Genomic DNA, 25318 nt, shown 5'->3' on the forward strand with positions numbered 1-25318 from the left:
ACAGCATTAGCCGCTGAAAGCCAATAGTGTATTCAAAGTATGTGCTAAAAATGCTGACAGTAGTCTGTTGTAGCACTTCCATTATGCAGTAGTGAGCTACAAGGAATATGCAGGCCTAGTATGACATAGGTCAAATTAAGCATTGTTGATAGACAGGCAGGGAGGGCCCCTAGCTATGTAGCTAATAGGTTTTTGGAGTGTTTGGAACATCATGGCACCTATATAGCGCTTAGATAGCCAGTCTTAAGCGCTATAAACACTAAGCTATGAGTGCATGCCTTTTAGAGCTTGCAGATGGGGTTAATACATCCCTGCTTCCCTTAGAATATTCAGCCTCACTAACGTTAGCCCTGGCTCCAAGCTAATCTTCCTTTTCTCTGGGAAGGTACTGATAAGACATTCCTCAGCCAGCGCAGATGGGAACAAGGGAGGGGGTAGGAGCGAGCAGGGAGCATCTCAGAGAGAGCTGGGTTTTTTCCATGAACCAGCCTCACAGAGAAAGTTCTGGAACTATGCGTCATGGTGACTGACAGCAAGAGATTATAAAACATCCATGCACACATGGGATCAGAGGGAGATCGCCTGTGGACTTGATTCGTGTACAGTCAGGTGCCCGGAATTGGCTCATACGGTGTCCTTCAGCATTGTCCTCTGAGCGGGGCTTGTTTACAGCTAGCTTATGAGGGCCCAAGGTCTCCCCAGTGCTGCTTAAAGGGACGTAAGACTGTGTTTCTCTATGTTTCTCTATATTTCTCTATGTTTATCTATGTTTATCTAAGTTCCATGTTTCACTATATTTTGCATTGCTCTTTGTTTTATGCTTTGTAATATTCTCTAACTTGAATCCCAAATGTATATGAAATTCACTGCTTAGAATAAATATGCTAATAACACTTTGAGGGTGTCATTTGTCACTAGCATGAGATCACTGCTCAGCACAATAGAACCTGTATTTTGGGCTGAATTGGGTATTTTTGCTCTCAAAGGGCTGGCCCCGAGGAAGATTTTGCCCAATATCAAGACATTTGGTGGCAGCGGTGGGATTTGTGAAGAGCAGTGCCATGACATGACAAATGGTGTGAGAGAACACAGTGTAGAGTGGGGAGCAGGCTGTCGCATTTCCTTGATGGTCTCACTGCAGCTCTGAGACTTCAAAAGGCAGCAATGTTGTGTCGGTTTGCCGTGGCCGATAGCTTGTGTGGTTAAGACTCCCTTCAGTAAATCAGTCGTGACTGACTTATTGCATGGGATTGGTGCCAGGGAGTACAAGGCAATAAACGAGCGGGAAATGGCTTTGTTTAAAGCACTCCGATGAATGGTTAAGAAAGATGTATGCTCAATTAGAAAAAGAATTTTATCATGTGGTTTCCCAAGTTTAAAGTTGTAATTTGGAATGCATAATGAGACGGAGTTCTCATCTCTATTCTGTCATGAGGGCAGGAAAAAAAAAAAATAATTGCAGGGATTTGACATGCAAATTGTGAATAGTGATTTAACCATTGACTCAGCCCCAGTGTGCTAGCGAGTGGGGGCTGTAATGTTCGGAGGCGAAGGTTCGTCTTTTTTGATATATGCTTTTGAAGGGTTGGCATTCCTGAATAATGAGGAAGGGGAATGAGCCATGCTTAGGAGAATGAGTAACATCTGTGCTGAGAGCCTAAAGAGTTTTTTCTTTCTTTTGGCAACTGTAAAATTCCATGTGCTAATGGTGGCAAATTCTGTTTAAAGGAAACACACTAAAATGGTTATATTGCATTTTAGGCTGTGCCATGCTTATATTGGGTGAGAGACTCACTTAAAAGGAAAGTGAGTGAATGTTATTTGGATTTTCGATTTTTGTGTACTGATTTGAAATTGCAGAATCAGCTTGCAATGGTTGGGGGGAAAAACAATTTATATTTTTCTAAATTGCCCCTGGAGTATTTTTGACTGTCCCCATGCTATGCCATGGATTTGTGCTGTTGCCTTATAAGTGATGTATGATTTGGAAATAGTGTCCTGTTGACTGTGATACATGGGGAAAAATGTTGTTGACACATTAAACAGCCCACAAGCAATAGAGTGTGGGTTGTTCTTGCAGAAAAAAAAACGTGCAGGGAGCTGCACTAAATATGGCATTTTTATTTTTTAAATGCACTGAACTGAGTGGTTATAGTTTGGCAATGGTACAACAGAATGAAACATCTGTGTGTGATAAGATAGCACAAAGATTTAATGGGTTGTGAGTTCTCTTGAAAGATCGCACATTACAAGAAAAAAAAAGACGCTTTGACATTTTGCAAAATTACATGGAGTAGAAAAATGACAAGAAAAGTGCCGCTTTTGAAAAACAAGAGTCTTGCTGTGTGTGCAGAGCTTGTGCCTTGAAGCTGTCTTGGGCGAGGTGCGTGAAGGCAAACAAAAGCAGAAACAGTACAAGAAAGAGTTAATTTGGATGAACTGTCTGAAACGAGTGAAGCCGCCACAGTATAAGAGTTATAGGCAAAAGAGATAAGCTGCGTGCTAATGGCGCTGCCAGGTGCACACGAAAGATAAATATGCCTGCATTCCTGAGGAAGGGGGAGCAAAAACAGAGAGCTGTTCAAAAAGTAAAGAATTTGCCCAGTAAACTGTGGTACGGAGCAAAGGCTTCATGCAGGATGGCAGACGGGCACATCACATCTGAACATTTACCTATGCATCTGTGAATGGGCCAAGAAAAGACAGCTGCCCATTCCAACAGACATTACTGTGCAAACCGCATTCCCATGTGATGTGAAGTGAAGTGAAGTGAAACGCTATTGCTGTGCAAGCTGCATTCCAATGCTCCATGTGATGTGAACTGAAGTAAAGCGCTGTGCACTGGAGAAGAAACCTCTAGGCGCTTTGAGAAGAGAAAATACACATCTGGCAAACTGCAAGCTACATTGCCAGGGGATGGAGTAACTGACAAAGGGCCTCATTAGGACCCAGGCGGATTTCGCGGTGCTAAATGCACCGCGAAGCATGGCGGAAAGCCGCCGATAGCGCCATGGGGGTTGGCGGATTTACCGCCCCATTCCGACCTCGGCGGAGCGGTAAATCCCCAATCCCCATTCTGCCCTTCCCCATTCCCATTTTTGCCCCATAGGGTATAATGGGAGTGGGGAAGGAGTTAATTACGCCACCGTAAAATACGGTGGCGTAATTAACAACGAGGTCCCGTAGCGCCATGGTTTTCTCCGCCTGGTAAAACCAGGCGGAAAAGGCCGCCATGGCGCTACGGGAACTCGTAGTATGGCGGAGAGGTACGCCATGCACTACGCTGGCGTAAAACCCTCTCCGCCAGGGTCCTAATGAGGCCCAAAGACATTATGGCATTCCAGATGGAAGCAAAACTGACAAAAGTGCTTAGCCGGTTTGCAAGAGACAACATGCAGAGCGGGGCTTTGAAGTACAACATGAACACTGCACATTAGCCATGATCCAGAAGCCACACGGCTTAGTGCAAGAATGAATGATTTGTTGAAGCAACAAAAGAAACTGGCTTAGACTATCGCACTCAAAGGGGTGGTTCAAAAACAGCAAACGCCCTTTGAAAAAATGACAAGTGAAAAAACCAGAGGCTTGAAAAGACACTGCTAAGAAAAGAAAGATAAATAAACAAAGCTGCTTGTACAACTGTAAGCGGTATTGGACTGAAAGACTTTACCTTTGAAAAATGGAGTGATGCCAGCAGGGCAACCTAAACCAAGATCATGAGACACTGGAAGCAAGTTGGCGCCTGGCATTTGTGATCGCTTTGGTGAAAAAGAAAAGCATTGTGCGACCTGGGTACTTACTATATGGCTTTGTAAAAGCACAGATCAGTCTGAGGTACCATTGACCAGCTATGATTGCATTGCACAAATGAGTTTGTGATTAGGCAGTTACACCCCGTATGGTTGAGTGTAAATAAGCCCCCAGAAACATGCAGAAAGGTGATAAATAATTGCAGTAGCAATGACAAAGTGTGTAGTTACCTGATGAGACTTTTTGAAGATGGGGGTGGTATTATGGGAAGGGGTGGATAACGCTGATATTGAAGTTTTGATGACATCCTAACATTTCTGTTTGTATTTTGCCTAGGCAAAGCACAACAAGACATTTTACAATATCAGGAAGTGAATATGCAGTTTGTGGGTGACACTGATCAAAGAAGGGTCAGACGCATTCTCAGAGAAAGCGAGCCACTGCGACATGCTATTTCAACTTTAACGTGCCCTGCACCGCACTCAATGCTGTAACCTGCGAATAGTGTCCAACAGAGTAATAACTTTTGCTGAACTGGCACGATGCAGACTTGGCTAATTATCAAGTATTTGATGCTACACATTTAAATGACATGTTTTGCCCTTTCTTGTTTAAAGGACTATGGACAATGAATTGTGGACTGTAACATCAGGCACCACATACAGCTGTGTGACACAGCAATTGAATGCTAACACATTGAAAAATGGTTTTTAAATGCACTGTTGAGATGAATCTGAAAAAACCAAATGGTTTTACTCTTCCAACTGAATGGCTTTAACCAGAGATGTTTTGTTTTTTGAAAAAAAAATATTCTACATTGCACGTAGGCAGGAGAATGATTTATGAACTGTTGGGGCAGCAGAATTATGCAAGCAGGAGTGTAATTTATTTTGAGATAAGATGAGTGCGCACATCAAAGTCACCTGTGCGTAGGTTAAGATTCTTAATTGAAGTAATGCTGCCAAGTGTATGAGCTATAATTTGAAATGGTAATCTTTGAAACACTGGATACTTTTACAGCCAGCTTAAGGCAGGTAAATGAAACCATGACTGACTTGATGTTTGATTTTATGACACAGAGTGTGACACGGTTTTTTGTTAAACCAACCAGTTTCATGTTTTTGTGGGGACAGCTGTCTCCAGCACACTAATGCAAAGAGTCACCTTTTGATTGTAAACATTTGGAATAATTCTTTGGAAAAGCGCTGCAAATGAGTATCCACATGGAATTGCTAGAGTACTGGCCTGGCACATTGTCAGGCATCTTTTGTCACTGAATGGATACCATTTGTTTAATTTGTCTAATGTGATGTTTTTTTTTTTCTGACCAAAAACTGCAGCGAGTGCTCTCGCCAAGATTTAATGAACTATAACTTGGCTAAATGAATTTTTTCCATGGTGTGATGAAACAGCCACTGCCGGATAGTAGTATGGTGTTTGTGGCTAAAGTTAATATTGTATATGGTAGATATCCCACTTGAAGAAGGGTATTCTCCAAGTCACAGAAGGTAGACACTGTGAACCTGTTAGATTTTCCAGTGGTAAGACAACATGTAAATTGTAGACTGGTAATGCACACCTTCATTATTACAGTGCTACACTTAGACATAGATTTATCATGAGGCAATGTTTCCTTAGTACTACCAAGCTGCTACAAATGGAGTCCATTTCTATGGCCCATCACTAGAGTGCGCGTAGCTAGGGAGCTAGATTCATTAATTGCAGGAGCTTTATATGCTTGTGACATAGAAACTGTGCACAATAAGCTAGCCACTATGGGTTCTGATGCCAGCTCTGCTATAGAACTTCTGGCCTAGTGGGGCCCATTGATATGCCCAGCACTGCTACAAGTATTGACAGCCAATTGAAGATAACAGAATTTTAGACATGAAGACATTTTTGTCTGCCATAGGGCAGGTCAACAAGACTGCTAAATACACACAATGCATTGTATGGCACACATTGTTAAATCAGCAGGTGTTGGCTTTTTACTGGGTGGGGGCAACCATCCTCCACACACTGGCACGCAGAGCTACAGTTACCAGCATACATATGGATTGAATTGCTTGCTTTTGATTGCATGAATAACACATGCCATGCTTTGATGTAAATTAGTAGAATTGTTTTTATTTAGACAACCTGGTGCCCATGGGTTCACCTTGTTCACGAAATTAGATGGTTTCTGGTTGGGTTCCACCTACCTGGGGGAAGTGTCTAGTCACACAGCCCATAGTCACGCTTGAATGCCCTGGGATCAGGGGGAGGGTAGGCCCTTAGGGTGAAAGGCTGCCAGGTTTTAGAATTGGTAACCATACATAAATGCAATAGTGCATTGTAGATTAGACTACACTGGATTGCCTTGACATTTTAACTGCATGCTGCTTTTTAACTGACAATCAGTTATACAAAATTGATTTAGGTATTTTTGTGTAGGCCATGTTTTGGCTAGAGTAAATGTCCATGTTCACTTGGCGTAGGTATTTTTGTGTAGGCCAGGTTTTGGCAAGGGTATATGTCACTGTTCACTTTGTGTACATTTTTGTTTAGGTAGTGCTTTACCTTGCATGCCACGCTAACTAACCGCTATAAGATAGTTTGCTTAAACCTCTTGCAAAGCCCCAAGGTCTTTATCACTGCACTAAATACTATATTGATAGGTATTAGTCAGCATTTGTCGCACAAACGTTGAATAGGGGTGGAATGTAGTGATACACGAAATTGCAACCTTGCCAATCAGGGCTTTAGATGACAGCATTAGCCGCTGAAAGCCAATAGTGTATTCAAAGTATGTGCTAAAAATGCTGACAGTAGTCTGTTGTAGCACTTCCATTATGCAGTAGTGAGCTACAAGGAATATGCAGGCCTAGTATGACATAGGTCAAATTAAGCATTGTTGATAGACAGGCAGGGAGGGCCCCTAGCTATGTAGCTAATAGGTTTTTGGAGTGTTTGGAACATCATGGCACCTATATAGCGCTTAGATAGCCAGTCTTAAGCGCTATAAACACTAAGCTATGAGTGCATGCCTTTTAGAGCTTGCAGATGGGGTTAATACATCCCTGCTTCCCTTAGAATATTCAGCCTCACTAACGTTAGCCCTGGCTCCAAGCTAATCTTCCTTTTCTCTGGGAAGGTACTGATAAGACATTCCTCAGCCAGCGCAGATGGGAACAAGGGAGGGGGTAGGAGCGAGCAGGGAGCATCTCAGAGAGAGCTGGGTTTTTTCCATGAACCAGCCTCACAGAGAAAGTTCTGGAACTATGCGTCATGGTGACTGACAGCAAGAGATTATAAAACATCCATGCACACATGGGATCAGAGGGAGATCGCCTGTGGACTTGATTCGTGTACAGTCAGGTGCCCGGAATTGGCTCATACGGTGTCCTTCAGCATTGTCCTCTGAGCGGGGCTTGTTTACAGCTAGCTTATGAGGGCCCAAGGTCTCCCCAGTGCTGCTTAAAGGGACGTAAGACTGTGTTTCTCTATGTTTCTCTATATTTCTCTATGTTTATCTATGTTTATCTAAGTTCCATGTTTCACTATATTTTGCATTGCTCTTTGTTTTATGCTTTGTAATATTCTCTAACTTGAATCCCAAATGTATATGAAATTCACTGCTTAGAATAAATATGCTAATAACACTTTGAGGGTGTCATTTGTCACTAGCATGAGATCACTGCTCAGCACAATAGAACCTGTATTTTGGGCTGAATTGGGTATTTTTGCTCTCAAAGGGCTGGCCCCGAGGAAGATTTTGCCCAATATCAAGACAACAGGAAACAGACAGTCACTGTACCCACAATAGGACAGCCCACAGATGTCTTTGATGTGTCCCATCCTATCAGTAACACCTAACCCTGCGGAGGAACCACGCATACAGGTGACGATAGGTGACAAAAAATGTCCTTCTTAGTTGACACAGGGGCCACTAGGTCATGCATAAGAGAGGGAAAGTTTCAACTGTCAGGCGAAGCTATGAACAATGAAACTCAAAGATTCTGTGGGGCTCGAGGGTTGGTTCCTTTCACAGATAATATCTCCTTATCTGTAGGTGATCATGATATGTCACTACCACTGCTATACTCCAAAAAGTCACCAGTAAACATATTAGGTAGAGACATCATGAGCAGGTTGAATATGACCATCTCCTTTACTGACAAGGGAATAATTTGCTCCACACCAGGCATAAACATGCTCACAGTATGACAAATATTACAGGCCTATTGCGGCAAAACAGTAGCAAGAGCAGAACCGGTAGATGGAGAAATGTTCCAATATGGGACAGACATGGCAATAGCATGGCTACCAGAAATTGAAGGGAAGGTTTGGAGGAGGCCAGCAGCTTACCTTTTCAGACCAGAAACACTAACCAGTGAGAGGGAAGGGACAAGGGTATCCCTGAGCATTAAGAGAATTGTGGCAACACATGAGTACATCGCAGTACATGCCCAAGACAGGGAAGGGAGAGCATGGAGGGCAGTAATAGCTCTAGCAGAGGGGTGCCAACTAACACAGGTATCTGATGAAGAGCTCTTCTCGGATGATAATGGTGAGGGGGAGATGGTGTTTGAAATGAGCATCCACATCTGGGTGACAGTGACATACAGAGACGTAGCACAAAGGGTGGCACTGGCGCTAGTGGCACCAGCCGCTAGAGTTGTGCCGTTTTACAAGGAGGATATGGCGAAAGTACCTGCATCTCTATGGACCACCAGTCCATATGACGTGAGCTGCATCAAAAGCATTGGAGGGGTGAAAATAAAGTTGAAAAAAGGGGCCATACTGCCGAGAGTAAGGCAATACCCACTATCAAAAGAGGCAGATGAAGAAATATATGAAACAATAACAGCACTAATAGACAGAGGTATACTAGTACCATCAGAGTCTCCATGCAACACTGCTGTGTACCCTGTGCGCAAAGCTAAGGGAGGGTCTTGGCGTTTCATCCAGTATCTAAGACCCCTCAACCACATTGTAGATGCAGAATACACTACAGCGGCTAACCCAGCCACTATACTATGTGGGATACCAACAGAGGCATTACAAGTTACTGTGATTGACCTCAAAAATGCTTTTTTCTCAATACCTCTACACCCTGACTCACAAGATTTGACAAATTTCACATACCGCAGCACAAAATAGAAACACACAAGATTGCCTCAAGGTTACTGCGAGTCACCATCCATCTTTAACAGGGTGATACAAATGGACTTGGGAAACATTGAGATGGAATGCACAGTGCTACAATATGTAGATGACATAATCATCTGCAGCACCACAGAAGAGAAGTGCAGGAGAGGCTCTGTCAAAATGCTCACAGTGTTAGCAGAAAAGGGGTACAAGGTACACAAGGAAAAGCTACAGTACTGCCAAGAACAAGTGCTCTACATAGGCCAGCTCATTTCACAAAATGGTAGGAACATTGCACCACAAAGGGCGCAGGCCATAGCCAACACACCACAGCCACAGACAGTGAGAGAACTACAGCAGTTCTTGGGCCTATGCAATTACTGCAGGGCTTGGGTTTTTGATTACAGCTCATACACATGACCACTACTTGAGGCACTAAAAGAAGCAAAGAGGGGGGAAAAGAAGCTGAAATGTACCACAGAAATGACAGAGGCATTCCAGGAACTAAAACATGCCATATCCACAGAACCAGTACTAGCCACCCCAAATTATGAAGCACAATTGTTCATCTTTTCACATTGCCGCTCAGCAGTGATGAGAGCAGTACTGACACAAAAAACTAGCATGGGGCCCAAACCAGTAGCTTTCTACAGCGGGCACCTGGACCCTGTAATGTTAGGACACTTCCCGTGCGAACAGAGCTTGGCTGCCGCAGCCTTTGCAGTAGAAAGGTCATCATTAATAACAATGGGCTGCTGCCCGACAACACTGTACGTGGAGCATGCCCTTTTTGCAATACTGAACAAACCAAAATCAACCCTGACCACTCAAAGGGCATCGGGGTATGAAGTTATCTTGTCGAGGCCTGAGTTAACAATTGTAAGGTGCAGCAACGTGAACCCAGCGAGATTTATAGCAGAGGTAGTAGAAGATGGCAACCATGCTCATGACTGCACACAAGCTATTGACACATACTCTAGCACAAGAAAGGTTGAGGAAAACACCCTAGAGGGGGGAGAAATACTGTACATTGATGGGTCCTCAACAATTGACCAGAGTGATGGGATACGTAGAACAGGAGCAGCAGTGGTAAGATTAACAGAGGATTGGACATATGTCCCAGTGAGGCGTGTTCAGTTACCACAACACTACTCTGCCCAGGCAGCAGACTTAGTGGCCCTAATTTTAGCACTAAAAGAAAGCAATGACAAAAGAGTAACTATATATTCTGACAGTGTATACGTCACATCAACTGTACATTCTGGATTAATTAAGTGGCAGCGAAGAGGGTTCAGAAGGGCGGATGGCACCCCAGTGCAACATGCTCTACTTCTTGCTGAACTAATTGAAGTGATAGAAGATCCCAAAGAAGTAGCATTGGTGATCCCCCCAGAAAAAGAAAAAGATAAGGAGAGGGTGGGGGCAAGACAGATGCTGATGAAGGATGGGTACACTCATATCCCTGAGAATGAAATAATGGAATAATGGAGTTACAGGCAGCAACACCCATGGCAGAGAAAGAGCTATGGGTCAAAAGGGGATGCACAATGTCCCCCACAGACGCATTATGGTGACAAAATAATACAGGCAAAATAGTGATGCCCCTGGCCCTAATAAAACAGCCCTGGTCCAACTACATCATTCCGCACACACAGGAAAAGAGGTGATTGCAGCACGAATAAAAGGAGGGATGGTTCTGTCCCGAGCTAAATTCACATGTTGCAAATTTCATTAGCAATTGTCTCACTTGCCAACAATTAACGGCCGGTCACACGCTGCAAGTGATCAAAGGTATTATACCCCGGCCGGAAGGACCCTTCCTGCACCTCCACATAGACTACATTGACATGATCAACGTATGTCAAGGATACAGATACATGATTGTGGTAGTATGCCCATTTTCAAGGTGGATTGAAGCCAGACCTTGCTCCCATGAATACGCCTTTAGAGCAGCAAAGTTCCTGGTGAGGGAGGTGTTCCCAAGGTGGGGGGTGTGCAAAGAATTGCGGTCAGACAATGGCCCACACTTTGCCAATGAAATGTTCCAACACATAACTGCCCTGCTTGGTATCAAGCACAAGTTTGCATGTGCGTACCACCCACAGGCGAATGGCGTATGTGAACGCCTCAACGTCCTCCTAAAAGAAGAGATAGCAAAAATTCAGCAATCCACCAAGAAAAGCTGGCTCTACTGTCTCCACTTAGCTCTATTTGAGTTAAGAAACAGGCCAGGGTCGGATCACCACCTCACACCCCACAAGGTGGTGACCGGGCGCCAAATGCACCTCCCACTGACACCACCATCAAGGGCCATAACAGATTGTCACTCAGTTCAAACTGTTTTTAGTGATAAAATGTACGAATATGTATCTTCCTTGATTACTAGTGTTGCCTTTATCTCTCAACAGCTCGAGAAGACGCGGGGCGGGTCGAAGAACACCAAACAAGAAGAAAGTGCAATTGAAGAACAGGAACAAGCAGCACAGTGGACAGTTAGAGAGGGGGATCACGTCCTCCTCCGGAATTTTAACAGAAAGTGGAATAGCCCAAGGTTTACTGGGCCCCACCAGATCAAGAAAGTAGCTCCTAGAGCAGTAAAGCTCCGGGATAAACAAGTATGGACTCACCTGCATGACATCAAGCCCTACAAAGATCAGACCCGCCCTTGCATCGACGACAGGGCCAATGCAGCAACAACAGCAACGGAAGAAAAAGGCAACACAGCCCCTGACCCCTCCCAAGCCCAAACCAACTCCAAGGACACAAATGGACAATCGCCCATAGCCCACCCCATGGTCACGAGATCCCAGAGCAAACAAAACAATACCCCGGCAAGCCCCGCCTCTACCACTACCTAAATAAAGGACATTGTCTAACAAACTGTCATATTGCACCACACTTGTAGACACGTGCATGTTCTCCTTCTCTTTTTGACTCGCACATGCAGGTACCGTATACAACTGTTTACGTATAAAGAAAAGTGAAGTGACTAACGTTGCGTTTTGCCCAGGGGTAAATGCTGCCCACGGACGACGACACCACTGTCACACCAATTTGTATATGTTATAAAAAGACCAAACTATTTAAAGAAGAGAAAAATATGTGTGTACTACAACACGTTCATTTTGGCCATAGAGCAATCATTCCCACATCTCCACGAGCACTTACCAGCCCTGAGAGATAGGTCGCAAAGATACGCGTGGGAACAGCTTTTCGCTTGGGCATTAAACGATTACTTGATAGGGAGAGCTTGAATAAACAAAACTAACAAAATGAATGCTTATTTTTAGAAATTTTCAGGCGGGCATCTATATCACCAAAAATAATAAGCTGCAGGACCGCAGCAAAGGTAAGAGGAAAATGCTGGTGATAGTAGCTATTGTAATAAAAAAATATAGGTTTGTTGTTTATCAATGGTCCACTTGCTGCCACTGTCTGGCAGGCACACTATGCTTCTTATGTTATGGCTGCACCTCCTAATAATGAACTCTCACCACGGCTGCAACAGGTATGGTGTCAGGTGGTACAAGAGTAAACGGCAAGAGGGTTAAACGTAGCACATCTGTTAACAGTAATGGGGTTGACACATATCTTACAGAGTCCGCACACGTCTCAAACAACATGTGGTATCAGCACATGTCCAAAATTGGTAAGGAGACAACAAAGGACAACTGCTATGTGTGCTCATTGATCCCATACGCCATGAGCGCCTCCAGAACATTTGTGGCTACTGAAGTAGCAGCAACATCAGTAGAGTGCCTGATATACTTGGCCCTGTTCCAGACAAAAGGATGTTTCCGAGGGAGAATGGCAATAATGCAGTGGAAGACGAGGGACACATACCCGTATGAAAATAACTTCATCAAGACACTCCCCACGTACAATCACTACTGGCAACTAACACAAGGGCTCCAGTACGTGACGGATGGGCCAGACAAAGGAGAGATGAAGGCAGTAACGTTGAATTACCTACCATGTGAATGGCGCACAAGTGAAGTTGCTGGAGTAATCGGGTGCTGGGAAAGACCACTGTTGCTAATATATGGGAAAGTATAAACGAAGGAAGGATGGACAGACAGGGTTTTGGGGAGCGAGATGGTAACACTGACAAAACCAAATATGGCGAAAATAGACGAAGAAAACAACAAGTGTTACAATGGAGGGATAAATAGTGCTGGACTGGTGACGTGGTTAGAGAAGGACGAAGAACCGGTAACAATACTCCCACTAACTGCACCAACACTATGTTATCAACACAACGGAGACATCCATGTCGGAAGAAACAACAACTGCAAAAGGATAGTAACGATAACTAAGGAGGGTGCCGGTACAGCGGTTTTAATGGAACACTATTGGGTCTGCGGAGATAAGGCATACCACAGCTTGCCGCCATCCTGGAATGGACTATGCACAATGGTACACATAAATGTACCATCTTTAGTGATACCACAGAAACATGTCAATTTGGGGAACTTCCCTAAAATGGACAAAGGGAATAAGAGGAAGAAAAGATCTGTGAAGATTGGAGGAGGAAAAGAAAATAACGGCACAGATATGTTGTCAAGAGTGAAAAGACCAGGCGAACAACTGACGGGGAACTACCTGTGGGGAAGATCGGAAACAGCCCTCAGTGACATTCCACCAGGACACAGACTGTTTAGCAGAGCGGCAATATTCTTCTCATCAATAATACATCCAGGACTGCAGGCGTATGCAAATGCAAAATGGCTCCAGATCACAAGATGGGGGCTAATGATGACAATAAACTCCACCGTCAAAGGATTCAATGCAATAAAAGAAGAATTGAGGGCAGTACGAATGGTAGCACTCCAGAATAGGTATGTGCTGGATCTCCTTACTGCAATGGAAGGAGGAGTTTGTGCAAAAATTGGAAAATCATGCTGCACATTCAGCCCTGCCAATGACGCAGACAAGGGTACGCTTACTGAGGCAGTATCACAACTTGCCAAGATGCACGCCAAGATGGAAGAAGAAGAAGCTAATGGAGTGAAGAAGGATGGCAGCTGGTTTTCCTACTTGTGGTCGTGGATGCCATCATGGTTGTCAGATGGTCTTAAAATAATAGCTGGGTGCATAATATTGGGTATGGCTTCCCTTTTAGGATTAAGGTTGTGGAAAGCTCGGAGAACACAGACAACTGATGAAATGATGGAAATGATCGGCCTGCACGCCCTGATGCCAGCAGAAGACGACAAACACACAGATATAATAATAATAAATGAACGGGAGAGCTTGCGCAAACAAATATTGGAAACAGACTTGCACCCACCATCTGTGAGGGTAGAGAACCCAAGGAACCCGAAGACCTATGTTGGAAAGTGGGTTTACTGTAAACCCGGCGGTGGGTGTGTGTACATGTACTGGTCGTTTGAAGATCATGTGAACCCGTATGGACACTTAGGAGGAATAACAAAAGTATGGAGACCACGCGGAGCGAAGAGAGCGGATACTTTTGTGGTCGACAAGTGGACCAGAGGGGGGACTGAAGTGGGAAAATGGGAAAACACCCTGCCCCCATTCTCATACAGACCCTGGCCTAGAGGATCGCGGCCCAAGCACCCTCCGCGAGAGGAGTTTGACCCTCCCACCTCCTTACCAGACAACAAGGTACCATGTGTTTGTGGCCCACATGCACGAGGAGCATGCCCACTACCATCCCCTGGTTAAGCCAACGCCTGCGACATGGACCAGATTGACTAAAACAACAGCCACGGAGTATCAACATCGTTAGAGATGCCATGACGACATAGCCAACAGACAAGAACACACGTGCCACCATGCACACTGGTCACTCACACACCAACCTACACGAAGAACATACGCAGTGCTATGACGTAGCGGACTGACACACCAACGGACATGCATCGTTGTTATCTTTCACATAGGCCTCCTACAGCACCGCAGAAATGCAAGATGCCTGAAGAGCTTGTGTATACGCTTGCAGACGCTTCATGCTACCCTGTCCCCATAGAGATGCCATCATATATATCCACTGCTACTTGTGACACTCTGTCGCCCTGCGGCACCCATGTTATGGATCATATATCGCCTCCCAGAAAACTAGGCCCGAGTAGGCCGCAAACAAGAGTCTTCAGGCAGGAGCCTCTAAGACGAAAATCCTCTCGAGACGAAAAGCAATGCGCTGATCATGCAGAACAAGTCCCAGCGAGAGCCCACAGCCAAGGACGCAATGTTGCAACCCACATGCCGAGTTCTCAGTGCCAAGGTTACACCTGCCGCCGCCGAACGCCCCTCTGGGCCGAAAAACAAATCAAATGCTCATAATTGTACTCTAGCTACAGTTTCTCCACATGTGACCAAGCCAAACTGACAAGATGCCAAGCTCACGAGACAGAAAGTCGCTGGGGTCCCACGCCTGGCACACAGATTGCAACAACGAAGCAACAAGTTGGACACCTAGACCGATGGGAAAGGCGGGATCATCAGCCACTAGCAAAGGCCTGTCCGTTGTCCGCCACTAACACATACTTGCACAATGTTGCCAACACCAGGTACCTCGCAAGCTGGGAACACCGATGGTCCCAGGCTTGGGGGCTCACGAGGAAACCAATCAAAGTACGAGGGGCTCCTCACTGACGCCATTTCAGTTAGCCAATCACCAAGGGTCCCCATGTAACCAATTTATTGTAGCAAGTGTTAGGGACATCCCAAGTGAGCCACCTGACCCCTTCCTTATCCACTAATATTCCTCCATATAGGCATCTATACTAACCCTACCACTCGGGGAGCCAACCCGAAGTGGCAATAGGTTTTGTGATGATTTTTCCCAGGTGACGCGATTAGCGCATCATACTACGGTAAAAAGGGCCTGCAAGCCCCACTAAGGAGAAAGAGCATCTCCCAGGATGCATACGGGCTGAGAACAATCCCTGCCGTTACTATAATAAACAGCAGTAATTACTTTGCTCTTGTGTGTGCCTCATACTCCTTTTGGGACGCAGGAGGATTTGGGGCCTCCCCAGCCCCGGAAGTCCAGGGACGGCTCTACCGGCCCCTGGGAGATCACCCCGACAGGGTACCGGAACATGGCGGTGGGGCAACATGCAATTACTTTGTTTGTTCAATTAAGTTCCAAGATCATAAATCATTCCGAGTCTACTCTGCGGCTCTGCTTGCAGTTGCAGGCCATGGCTGGCTGCTGGGCCTGGGAGTATAGCAACAAACAGCCAATGGAAACCAACATTCTGTTGTTACTATGCAGTATGTGATACATTCTGTATAGTAACACAGAATGTACAGTTTTCATTGGCTGTTCTCCAGCCAGTGAAATGACATGACGACGTGTGGGGGTGGGTCACGTGGGTCTGTTGTTGCTGAGGCAGGCCACCTTCACTTCACGAGGTACACTTGATTTGTTAAGGCGTGGCATGACTCGTGAGGAAGGAAAGCCTGCCCCTGCACGTGTGGTCCTGTGCGTGGCCTACTTGCAGGCGCAGCTTATGAAGGCCTGGCTGGCCTAGTGTGCTGTGTAAATTCAACTCTACTTAACCGTAACGGTAAGTACTAAGCCTCCCTCTGTCCCCCCAACTTTGACTGCGGCCGGCCGCAAGTGTGGCTCGCTCTCGCTGTGGCGACTGGCGCGGCGGCGTGTGCAGGAGGCAGGCAGCTGCTCGCCTGCTGCTCTGCTCATCGTGTGCCCACTTTCCGCGGCCGCCGCAGGCTCAGGATTTGACCCGAGCTGGCGGGCAGGCCGCAGACAATGCGAGCGGAGCGGGGTTACTAGCCTGCAGTGCGGGAGCCGGTAACCATAATGGTAAGTACTGTCTAAGCCCCCCCGCCCCCTAACTTTGACTGCAGCCGGCCGCCGGTGCGGCTCACTTTGGCGACTGGCGCAGCGGCGTGTGCAGGATGCAGGCAGCTGCTCGCCTGCTCCGCTCATCGTGTGCCCACTGCACGCGGCTGCCGCAGGCTCAGGATTTGACCTTAGCTGGCAGGGAGGCCGCAGGGGCAATGCGAGCAGAGCGGTGACCGGGGACCGTGTTAGCCTGCAGTGCAGGCAGCGCCGCTGGCCGCAATTAACTTAACGACTTAGGGGCTGCCCTGTCCCTGCCTGCAGGTCTCGCGTGGCTGTTAAAAGCATCCCTAATTTCTGTCCATGCTAATTGCCCTGTGTGAATCCTGTGGAAAATTTGTAATGAAAAAATAAATGGGTTGCGTTTCCGACACATCGCGTAGCAGCCTAGCAGGATGTATATGTATTGTTACAACAGAATATTATTAGACACACACACACACGATGTTGTGATGATGATGACAGATTTCATCACATCCGTGGCTGCCGACCGAGTGTGCCGGACGGTGCACGCCGTTCAGGTAGTGGCTTATGGCAGCTATAGGCGAGCTTCTGTGACAAAGTAGGCACAGCTACAGCTGCCTTTGGGTGTTCATCTTAGTGTGTCCAATTGTTGGGCCCCTCCTGCGTCTGGTGGTCTTTGAAGAGGCTGAGTACAGCTCACCAGCAAAGCCTTCACTAAACCCTATTAAAAATACAGCGGTAGGATTGTCATTGCCATTTCACACTCTAGAGAAGGACTCCTGTGATACTACTGACTGTCGCAAAAGGGGGCTTATTATAATACCTAGTCAAGTGATACAGTGAAAAGCAGTGCTGTACCCATTCAGACTGGGGGTACGCATTCTTGCACCCATGTAGACTGGATAGGTGATGCTTTTCATGTACCCGGTCACTATACAGAGATGGCCTTCCTGCATTCATGCATACTCTAGCAAAAGCCTGGCAATTGCCTTTATGTAATCAATACAGACTCTAATTGACGCTTGATGTACCCATGCAGCTTTGATAATTGGTTTGTTTTCATCAGTAAAACATTCTTAGGAGTTTTGCTGTACCTGTGAATCCTCTATAGGAGTCCACTCATGCCCTGATCATATGGGCCACCTTGTTCCCATGATCTGTATACGGGCCTTGAAGTCCCATTAAACTTAATCATGAATTTTAATTCCTAAGCACAGATGTCCGATTCCATTTGGAGAAGGTAGCCTAGTTTTGTTTCTTTTCAATCTAGAACTTGTAGGCCTGGCTTTACCCCAGTAGAGGGCTAAAAGTACCAGAAGGAAAAGGAAGAAAAAACACAGACTACATCTCCCGATGGAAATGTTATGCCAATGCAGTCTCTAGAAGAGCCCTCCTGTAACAATGCAGTTTTTTTGCGCACGTAACCACTATACAAGTCCTTTTGGTAGCCTTTATAGAGACTTTGTTGTCGGATTGCAGTTAATGTGGAAACCTTTAATGTACCAAAGTATGGGGAAATTAGGAGGTGCCATTATGTGTATGTGCATTTCAGCCATTAAAGTTATGAGAGGGTGGCCAAGGCCCTGCTAATCACCAATGACTGGCATGTGGATGGGTGGAAGGAGGTAATAGGGGCTAAGCAAGAGGATGTGTGTAAGAGGGCAGTTATGCGAGTAACTACAGTTAGATTTTTTGTCATGAAAGGGCCCGTTCCCCATTCCTTTCTCTCACACACTGTGTGAATGTTACGTGTGTTAGGCCCAGTCTGCCATATTATCTTCATAATTGTATACCTTTGTTCAATTGCTAGACACCTGGGACTGGATTCCATGAATCACACAAGGATGATGGTGCGATTTAAGATCAGCTCAACATAGTGCTTGCTACCCGTGTTAATTATCGCGTGTACACAGAGGGTACTGCGTCGCTCTCTGCCTCTTAATGTTACCCTCAGTGGCCCCGCTGCTTCCGTTCTAGGTTCAGGTCATTATGCAAGCATTTATACAAACAATAATAGCACTAAAAGGCCATACTGTGTTATTATACTCTTGTCAGTTGCCACTAATTCGACCAGGCCATTATTAAACATGGTGATGGTATAGTGGTTCAGACGTTCATCTTGGTATGTGGCTTTCTTTTTAATGTGTGGTGGATGTGAGCGGGCATCAATGGCGTATTAATATGTTTTGAAAAAATGAAAATGAAGCAGTTGTACATGTCACCCAGTGCAATTCATCCCCATCATCCACAATATTGCATTGTGCAGTTTAGCACCGGTGGAGCAGAATAGCCAAAAAATGCAATGCAGCACCACATTCTTCATTTATGAGTTTGTGACACTGGTGCAGTTGCCCTAATTTGGACAGATCAGAAAGGCCAGAAGGGGGGCCTCAAATAGGCACCAGGACTTAAAATGCCTTTTCAAACACAATGAACGATTTATCGATAGCAACATTTACTTCATGGAACACCGAATAATGTTCAGTTTGTGCATTTTGGATGCCAGTGGCGAGTTTGAATAGTTAATCTGTAACCATTTTGCTAGCACGTGACTGGCCGTCTTGCTGGCACTGTGAACGTAAACACACTGCTGATATTAACATGTAGTAATTAAATGCTGGTTTTTGCCGGCTTCTTCCATGGATGCATGCCACTCTGACTTGAATAACATCCCATTAAAGACCCTCACTCTGATGATGGATTGAACTCATTCATCAAAACCACAAGGTGGCAGCTCACTGATATATTCGGGAAGGCATAATGGCATTCCATGGGTTCAGTAGCCACAGTGGAATGGGTATAGAAATGGCCATGTATTTCGATATTGTAAGTTGAAAACACACAGGCATCTGTCACGAATTCAATATTTGAAGTAAAATACAGCCAGCATGCTCAATTGCATGCACAAAAGACGGTCTTACTCTACAATGAACAGCCCCCCTGTCGGGCAATAAGCGACACATACAACCACACACACACACACACACACACACACACGCCACATGTATAATTAAGCCCAGGTAGTTCAAATATTAGCATGCTATGCCCATGCACTCCCACCACTCTCACAGTGCGTGCGTGTGTCCTTGGGATGGGATGGGGGTTGGGGGTCGGGGTCCGGGGATGAGTAGATGTGTGAGGATTAGGTTCAGCTGGGCCGGCCCGCAGGGTTACCTAATTGCCTGCTGGCTGCCCATGACAAAAAAAGGCCATGTTGTGCCTACCTGCAGCTACGGCGCTGAGTCTTTACATGTTATGGTATAATAGGTTATTTATAACGCGCTTATTAACCCAAAGATTTCTAAGCGCAGACCCGGGGGCCGAACCTGTGGTGACCTGCTTGTCTGTGTCTTGCTTCCAAGACCAGCGCTTTGCCCCTGTGCATGTTATAATACAAAGTATGAATCAAACAGTAATAATTTGTTTAGGGTAATTCCCTAACTTGCTCTAGTTTTCTCAATTGACAGCATTATTATGTGTAAAGCTTTAAGGTACATATATGAAGCATTAGCAGCACCCTGGGAGGTCCCTGCAGTTCAGCATAGGTGTGTAATCCTGGGAAAATAATGTAATCTCACCTGACTTCCACTGCAAAGGGTCACTCTACCCTCTTCTACCCCTCTGCATTGTTGAAGGCAAGTCAAACATTTGTCTGCGGGTGCCGTCAGTAAAATATTGTGCAGTGTAACGTCCTGTCATGTTAAGTCCAACCTGCCATAGAAAGTTTGCTGTGTTAGTAAAATGTCTCACTTGCAATACGTACAGATTTGGCCCACTGTGTCCTGTGACGAGGCTTTCTTTTTACCACCCTCATGTTTGGTGCATACAGTTCAAGGGGCAATTGTCCTGCCTTTTGTGTGAACCCAAATATCCCAATTCTGCCTCCAGCAGTTGAATATCCTATTGAGCATACAGGTTTCAAGCCAGCGGTTTGCAATTTAATTGACTTAGTGCCTTTGTCCCCCTTTAGGTTTGCAGTGAGCGACTTCATCAGAGGTTCGTTCATCGTGGTGGCACTGGTGGCAGTCAGAGTCTGAGAGTCGCAGGCTGCTGTGTGGTACATACGCTGCATCCTCATCCCTGAAAACAAGGTAAGAAAGACGTACGTTACCAAGCATAGGTGGGGTGTAATTGTTTTACTGACTCAAGGAAAGTGTGTTTATTTTAAAATGGAGACGGGCATGGGTACTACACTACATCGCGACATTTCAAAAGTCGCAAAATTGTATGGTTCAGTGTGGTGTGTTGGGGGATAAATGGAGGCAACTGGCACCTTGCAGCCATTTTACAAACAACCCACATGGTATTTGTTGTTAGATTTCTTTTTGCAATGTTCTCGTCAGCTAGGACATGTCAAAAGTGTGTACATTTGTATTTATCAGCCTGGCTTTAATGGAAAGCGCATTCCATGTGTGCACCATCATTATATGTGTTTGTTCTTAAATATTTGCTGTTCACCAGTCCTTGATTCCATTTGAAGCACTTAAGAGGTATGTTGTCTTGTCCTGACCCCTGGCCTGATCATTGTGTGTAGTGAAACTTGGAAGGAATCCCATGATATCGATTATCCCTACTTCTCATTTCCTTCCCTAGAATGTCTGGAGCCCAGAAGAAAATGTCTTCATACTTTTCAAAACCTGGTAAAAAATGCAGCACAGATGAGTCTACAAGCAAGCGAAGTAAACAGGAATCTGGTTCCAAGTCCGATAGTGTTTGTAAAGAACCAGAAAAAACACTAGATGAGACTACCAGCACTGCTATTGTCAACATCCATACAGAAATCCAGAAAGCAAGCATTCCAGTCGGAGGGGAACTGGGTGGCACTGGTACTTATGAAGATCGTGAACTACCGAACGACAGTGACATGGAAATTCCAAGTACTAGCACGCTGGAATTGATCAATTATCACTTCTGCAACGTTCAGCTCCCTTAACAAAAGGCCCGCTCCCTAAAGGCTGGACGCTGGACCAGAAACAATTTTTTCATACCAAGTACCCATGGTTGATTGTTAGAGGACACACTCTTAGATGCACCATTTGCCGTCAAGTCAATAGCTTTGGTGCAGAGAAAAGTCATGGGATGAAACTGTCTAAAGAATGGACCGAGTGTACTGTTAGCTCATATGGTGCCAACAAAGACAAGCAACAAAGATCCTTACGAAAGAAGATTACCAAACATTTCTCAACAAAGGCACACGTCACAGCATTAAAAATATTAGAGCAGGCAAAAAAAGATACATTGCTTAAAGTAACTTCTAGAGCCCAGGCAGGGAAAATAGCAACAACTACCAGAATATTCTGAAAGGCTTATAAAGGAGCAAAGCGGAACAGGCCAGCCTATGGTTTTGAATCTGAGATAGACTGCAAGCAATTGAATGGGCTAGATATGGGACGCGTTTTACATTCCAATGTGGCTTGCTGAAGTATACAGCAACACATATCATCGGAAATGAAACGAAAGACATTTGCCAAAATAGTTGCCTCATCTCCTAAGGTGAGCCTTTTGCTAGATGAGGCAACTGCCTTAAATTAAAAAAGTGCTTTAATTGTGTACCTACGTACTCAGCTACAGGATATGGAGTCTCCAGCTAATATTTTTGTTGACCTTATCGAGCTCAGTGATGTGTCTGCTGAAGTTATAGTGAACAGTTTGCTGTCTTCGCTCGAAAACGACACAATTAAAATTAGTGAGGACTTTCTCACCAAATGTCTGGTGTCAGTCGCTTGTGATGGAGCATCAGTAATGTTTGGCCACAATAGCGGGGTTGTGAAAAGGTTACAAGAAAGAATTTTTCCCAACATTGTAGCCTGGCACTTCTCGGCACACCACTTAGAACTTGCAGTCAATGATGTCATGAAAGACATTGGAGCTACAAATCATTTCAAAGCATTGCTAGACAAACTGTAGTCTCTTTTTAGCACATCTGTGAAATATCGTTTGCAGCTAAAAGAATGTGCAGATGCTCTTGACATTCAGCTTTGTAAAATAGGAAGTGTGTTAGATACTAGCTGGGTTGCCTCAAGCTACAGAACAGTAGAGGCTGTCTGGAATGCTTATTCTGCACTTTACAAACACTTTACATTGGCATCTAGTGATGGCTCTCGTGATGGCACAACACGAAACATGTACACTGGACTATGTACGCGCCTTTCGTCTGTGCAGTTTGTTGGTAATCTTGGCATTATGTTTGATGTACTTCAAGAGTTATCAGAATTGTCTCTTGACTTGCAAAAGCGTGATTACACGATCATTGATGCACATTGTGCTATTTGCCGACAAATATCAGTGTTTGAGACAATGGTAGAAAGGCGAGGAAAACACTCTTCCCGGTGCCAGAAGGCCATAGAAGAAAATAGTTTCCAAGGAGTGACCCTGCATGAAGGAAAGGCGTGCGACAAAAGAATTGAACATGGACAGTTAATTTACGGAGTCGTTTGTTGTCTACAGGAGGTTCTGCTGACAACAAAGTTGCGTACGTGAAACTAATAAGCAAACTCAAAGTTTTGTACAAGCAGTACTTGCCAATGAGTTAACACCTACGCATGGAGAACGTGAGATAGAGTCTCTGTGTGAAAGATTTGACATTGGTGACACTCGTCAAACCATTCGGGCTTACAGGGAGCATAAGGAGACGGGTGGAAAAGAAGCTACAAGGAACGTTTGACAGCTGTGAACACTATTGCCATCTCCACTGCTGAATGTGAACGAGGGTTTTCACAAATTAATCTTGTCTGCACATCAACAAGAGCATCCCTGCATACTGACACCATTTCATCCTTATTATTTATTAATCTCGTTAGCCCACCACTGAAGAAGTTCAACCCCATCCCCTATGTCAATTCATGGATTGCAAAAGAACGAAGAGCTGCTGATGACCCTAGGAGTAAGGAACGAAAAGAGGAGATGGCCAGGACAGATTTAGAAATTTTATGGGCTTTTATGAGCGAATAGAGACAACTATGCACACTATTGCACTTGTAATTATTTAATATATTATTTATTTGTACTTCATTTAGTAACTGATATTTGCATTTGTCTGTTTTGTTCATCTATTGGAATTTGCACTTTACTATAGCAGCTTAGCCATGGTGATCCCAACCAGCTTTTGGCAAAATTGTAATAGAATCTGGAGTTACCAAGACATTTTGTGAAATGTTATACAGAATATTTTGCCATGTTAGGCTAAATACTGTGGCTGGCAGAATGTTAATTACTTCAAACACATTTAAATAGCATCTGTCAGTCTATTTAATTGATATAGATTCAATGCCTTCTCTATCTCCTTTTCTAAGTTTAAAATTAAAGCCAAACATGGCACCTTGTACTTTCTTGTTTGGTTCTGTTCTGTATCCAATGTGTTTATTTATTCTTAGTGTGTTTATTTATTATTTATTCAGTGTGAGGTTAAATAAAAAAGTGTTTTTGAGGATAATGTCCCAGATTTGTAATTACTGCAACATCCGTTAACTTTCATTCAATCAAACCTAATGTTTTAAATATATTATTTTTCCTAGTGTACGCCAAAACAGAAAGATACTCTCACTTTGAGTCTCACAAGAGACCCCAGCTCCACTCAGAGCCATTTGGGAAACAGGGCGGTGGGCAGTGGGGGGTCATTCTACAAAATTGACAAATAAGATAACATCCACAGGTTTGCAACAATTTTCAAATGCATTATCACTTTGAGGACAGCAAATATGGTCCAGATGTCTAACGAGTGTGGTCTAGAACTTAGAAGTGTGTTCAAATGCACTCTTTTGCCTCTGGGGTTACCGGAATGCTGGAACCACTACACCTACCATAATAAGTAAGTGTTTTCCAACTTTAAAGAATTATACTTTCTCAACCCATGTGTGCCCTTCCCCATCCATCCCACTAATAGCCTGTGCCAGCAGTTGCTGCAGCACCAAACATGTGACATGGAGCAGCAGCAGTGTGATGGGCCGATCTAGGTAGGTCTAGCACTGAACTGGTGCAGGGTGCGCGTCCGCACTGCGGGGCGGCGCCGCGCCCGGCATTATGGGGCCAATATTTTTTGGGCACTGCCACTTATTTTTTTACAAATTAAGCACTGTATAGCACCCCCACTGTCTGAACCCCCACCCATCCACCCCACTCCAACTCTCCCAACCCCACCCTCCCTACCCCCACTGCCTCTATTGCCACACACTCTAACATCCAACCTCTCTACCCCATCCACCCTACCTCCACTCACTCTACCACCACCTACCCACCTTGCCTCCACTCACTCTACTCCCAAAGACCCCCCCACCCTACACTCTCTGTACCCCCATGCACACACCTGGCCTCCACTCTCTTTACCCCCACACACCCACTCTACCTCTACTCTTTCTGCCCCACCCATCTACCTTACCTCCACTCTATCACCTCCACTCTCTATACCCCAACCACCCTCAGCCATTCTCTCTTCCCCAACCCACTCTACCCCCACTCTACCCCTATTGGCTCTACCCCCAGCCACCCACCCTGCATTGACTCACCCTCCACTCTCTACCACCACCCACCTGACCACCACTCCCATCCTACCACCCTCCACCCTCTAGCCAATCCACCCACTCTCACTCTCTTTCCACACAACCCAACCTACCCCCACTTTCTGTACCCCCACCCACCCTACCC

Source organism: Ambystoma mexicanum, chromosome 12 (genome assembly GCF_040938575.1).
Source record: "Ambystoma mexicanum isolate Mex_15411 chromosome 12, UKY_AmexF1_1, whole genome shotgun sequence".
Taxonomy (NCBI): domain Eukaryota; kingdom Metazoa; phylum Chordata; class Amphibia; order Caudata; family Ambystomatidae; genus Ambystoma; species Ambystoma mexicanum.